The following is a 5,081-nucleotide window of genomic DNA, read 5'->3' on the forward strand; positions in this document are numbered from 1 at the left end:
GGCCTTAGGTGATATTCATTAATCTAACAGCATAACAGAAATCCTTCTGGATCTCTCCCACTCCCTTCCACACTTCTCTATGTCTTTGCCCAAAGGGAGTATCCTTTCCATTAAAGCTAAGTGGTTCCTAACTTCCTCTGACAGTGGTTATATTTCCCAAATGACTGAAATGGTAATCAAAATGATGTGAATGAAGTAAGATATCACAGTGATCTCCTAGTTATCTCCTTTATAATACTCAGTTTTGATCACTTACCTATTCAAAACAAAATTAACAAATCAATCCACAGTGATATAGATGCCTTTCTCTGGCTATGTTCTATTTCATCAGCTTTTACAGAATGGAATACATTGATCTAAAGAAATAGCATGGGATGAAACATTATTCTTTATGATATTTTATTGGGTAATCAGTGATATTCATTAATCTATTTCATAACTATTTATAAGAACTAATATCAGAGGATAAGCACAGAGGAAAACGTGGTGTTAATTAATCTTTTACATGGAAATTGCTGTTCTGGTGAGTGCAATGAATTTTGCTACTTATATTTGGACAAAAAAGGTAAATAGGTTTTTTTCTAGTCATGCTTCAAAAATCATGTGTTTCATGCTTGTGTAGATTTAGGCAAGAAAAAGTTTTTCAACATTTTAAAAACAGTATGTTATTTCGCTACTAAATAATTTGTAAAATGAAGATATTTTACCAACAGTGAACTAAATGTACCTCTTGATAGTTTAGTGTATTAATTAATTTAACTATTGTTTTTCTTATAGCGCTGACCATATAAGGTCATTTAAGTGTGATCATTATATGAAACCAATTGATTAAATGGTTTGGTTACTTACTAGCTAATTTCAGTGCTCATCATTAGAGATACTAAGATAAGTGTAACCTAACACTGTCATGTGAGGAACTTGAGATTCAAAGCTCAGCATCACCTGGGTCCCACACAAAGCTGCTCCACAGTCTAGGTCATGCTTTGTCATGTGCTCACATAAATCATCTTGTCTTCAGAGCAGTTCTATCAGCTGACAACTACAAATGTATTAATAAGATTACTAGTTAGTAGTCATTAGATTAGTAATAGTAATCATTACTATCAGTTTTGATCCATACATTCCATTAGCACAAGACCTCATTTTTATTCCCCACTCTTCTCCAAAATGCACAAAATAACTGATATTTTAAAATACTGATTGATTAATTAATTAATATAGAGTACATGCAGAAACTCTGAGAATACATATATGGGCACAAATGTCCAATCAAATCTATCTCTAGTTAGTAAGTGATGTAAGTGTTACAATCAGCTAGGGAGTTACAAAAGTTCAATATAGATCTATTTCTTTATTATTATTATTATCATTATTATTATTATTTAAATCTCAAAAGTGAGATAAAATAAAATGGAGTTAGCAATGGACTTTAAAAATTTGATATACACGGGTTAGTAGCATTAAAGTCATTAGAAAATCTGTTTTCAAACCCATGTTCTTTTTGTTTTTTAATGATGATTTTGTTCTACTTTTTCCAAAAAATGAAATAAAAGAAAATAATTTTCTTTAAATTTTTATAAACTGCTTATTCCACTTAATGTAAACATGCAATGAGATATACCGTATGAATTTACTTTCCTGATAACTGAATTCACTTCATTACCATTTGCCTATCATCATATCAGGGCCTAATACTGGTCTTGAATTAATATTTCCAACTTGAACTCACAATTAGCAGAGATTTAATTTGAAAAACATCCAACGTAATATTCCTTAGTTTGACTGCAATTAATTTCTTCAAACATCAAATTTTAAGACAACTACTTTTAAACAATTATTGTGAATTTACATAAATTTATTCTGAATTTTGTGATGTATAAAATATTCTAAAAATTTTAAAGCAAGTCTCAAGAAAAAATTAAAAGCACAGGAAATAAGTTCACTGTTACTTTATAAAACTGGAAATAAATAATTTTATATTTTTAGAAGGCCTAGAAAAGAACACATTTGAATGAGTTTGAGAGTTAACCTGCCTTTCACTTCAAGATTAAATCAGATCTTTTATCATGACAGTGGAGTTGGTAACAAGGTTAAAGTCAACAACATATGAAAGCAAGGTAATATTTTAAGAGAAAAATTGAAAAAAACATCCCAGGAGTTGACTGATATGTGAAAAGTGAAGTCATGAAAATGTTGAAAACAGTGAGACTACGGCACACATTTAGACACTACTCCGTGCATAGTGCAAATATTTTACAAAGAGTTTGAAATCATATTCAGTATAGTTTTTTTCTATACTTATATATACTACTGTCATACATAATTTTTTCCAGAGAATCAATATCACTTATTTTCTCTGAAAGATTATTGCTTCCAATTGGGCTGCTTTGTTTGCCAGGAAAATTTTCATGTATCGATGTAACAACTCAATAAATGATGGCTGTCTCTGACCTTTTTCCCAACAAAGCTCCTCTGTCCACCTCTCCACTAGTACACTCACAGACATTCCACACCTGGTCATACACAAATTCATTTCATATTGCTGTGGTTTTGAGCAATTGTCTTTTTCATGTGTAGGTCTGTATCGTATTATCATTCTGCTTATAATAATCAGTAATTTACGACGTATCTTCTTTATTTTTTAATCACTTTCTACTAATGAAAGTTATATGTGGGCATAGATCTTGTTTATTGTACTGACCATAGTAAGAATTCATTAAATAATTGTTGAAAATAGTATAAAAGTATAAACATATCACTTACAAAAACTTTCAGTATTCCAGTTCATCAGGACTTGACAGGTGTAGCAAGATGAAAACTTGAAACAAACAAACAAACAAACAAAAAAAAAAAACAAAAAAACTGAGAAATGAAAAAAACGTAAAACAAAATGGACAAATCTGTCAGCCTTCTAGGAAATCAGCAACCAGAAATTCAAGCTGACAGATTTGTTCTTCAGAAGGTACAAGTCCTCCTTGAGGACTGACTACCAATCCTGAAAATTAAAAATGTATGTGCCGATAATAAGAGAGATGGAAGTCATGGCCAATTAAACCTTGAAAAGAAAAGTCATGTATTTTGAAACTTTGCAGAAAGTTTTATGGGTAAGTGATACAGGGGTGAAATCAAGGTGTTGGGTATAAAATTATTCTTTCATTGTCTTTTCATGAACGAGATGGTGGGAGGAAAGGATAGACAGACTAGATTAGGTGCTGAAGTTTTCCCATGCAGATAAAAGGAAATTTGTATTTAAAAAGTTTTAATCCATAAAAGTTTAAATTATTAATTAGAATGTTGTATTTCATTTACAAGAGGTATCTTCAAAAACAATGTCAAGGAATATTAAAATGAGAAGGATAATACAATGGCATATCTCTCTACCTCTCTTTATATGTATATATATTTGATTTTTCATTCATGTTCAAGTTACTTCCTATAGTTACCATGATCAATTACAGTTAAATATATGTGACTGCAAATATTAATATATATATTTTTTCTTTTTTATATTTCATATTCTGTGCGTACATTATATCTGAAATCATAGAATGTGTGATTTATTGAACTGGCTTCTTTTATTTAACAGAATGTTCTCAAAGCTCATCCACATTGTAGCAACTATCAGTCTTCATTACCTTTCATCACAGAATAATATTCCATTGCATGGATATACCACATTTTCTTTTTCATTCATCAATTGGTGAGCATTAGTGTTGTTACCACCTTTTTGCTATTACGAATAATGCTGTTATGAACATACAGCACAAGTTTTGTGTGGATGAATATTTTCATTTCTCTTGGATAAATACATGGGAGTCAAATTGCTGTGCCACTTTGCAACTCTGTATTTAACTTTTTGAGGAACTGGCAAAATATTTTCCGATGTGCCTATGCCATTTTGCATTCCCAAGTAAATGTAGCAGGATTCCAGGCTCCTCACGTGTTATTGTCTTGTTACTGTCCGTCTTTTTGCTGATAGCCATCCCAATAGGTGGGAAGTGGCATCCTACTGTCATTTTGACTTATATGTTCAAAATGGCTACAAATGTTGAGTGTCTGTTCATGGGATTGCTTGCCATTTTTATATCTTCTTTGGAGAAATGTACATTCTCATCCTCTGATCATTTTTATTTAGGTATTTGTTTTATATTACTATTGGGTTGCAGGAGTTCTTTACATATTCAGGATATAAGTCTCTTATTAGATATGTGATTTACAAATATTTCCTCCAGTTCTGTGAGTTAGCATTTCAATCGCTTGATATTTATTCTTTGAAGCACAAGTTTGTTTTTTTTTTAAACTTTGATGAAATACAATTTGTTGTTATTTTTCTTTTATTGGTTGGAGTTTGGTTTCACGTCTAAGAAAATATTACCTGACCCAAGGCTATGAAATTTACTCCTAGGTTTTCTTTTAGGAGTTTTACATTTTAATTTAGGTCAGTGATCAATTTTGACTTAATATTTATGAGTGGGTGTGAAGAAGGTATCCAACAGTATTATTTTGCATGTGCATATCCACTTGTCCAGTTATCGTTTAGAAAATATTTTCTCTCCACTGAACTGTCTTAGCATTCTTGTTGAACATCAAATGACAATAAATGCAAGGATTAGAGTAGAATAGAATCGATCAACTGAATCATCTAAAAAGAGTTTTGAAACTTTTGTTTTCTGAGCTTTGGCATGCAGAACATTAAGATCCTTAAAAATTATTGGAACCTGGTACAAGAATATGTCCACCAAGATACAAATTTGAAGATTTGGTATTTATGCACTTTAAAATCTCTTGCTCAAGTCAAGCTGGAGATTAGCCAACCTATTGGTATACAATACTAGCCCCTTCTGAAAGCCATTGAAAACAGTAACTTATTGGTCATCTCTAGTTACTAATGTATTTCTTGGAATTCCCAGAGTGGCTATTCATATCTGTAGAGAAAATATGCCTTGAAAGTATTTAAATCAATAGGCTCTCTCATGTCTTCTCTCTGACAAATTTTGTCATGCTGGGGAGAATTGGAAGCGTTAACTTATCAATTAAATTAAGAGTTTAGATATAGGGGGACCTGGGTGGCTCAGTTGGTT

This window comes from Panthera uncia (genome assembly GCF_023721935.1).
Source record: "Panthera uncia isolate 11264 chromosome C1 unlocalized genomic scaffold, Puncia_PCG_1.0 HiC_scaffold_3, whole genome shotgun sequence".
NCBI classification, from domain to species: domain Eukaryota; kingdom Metazoa; phylum Chordata; class Mammalia; order Carnivora; family Felidae; genus Panthera; species Panthera uncia.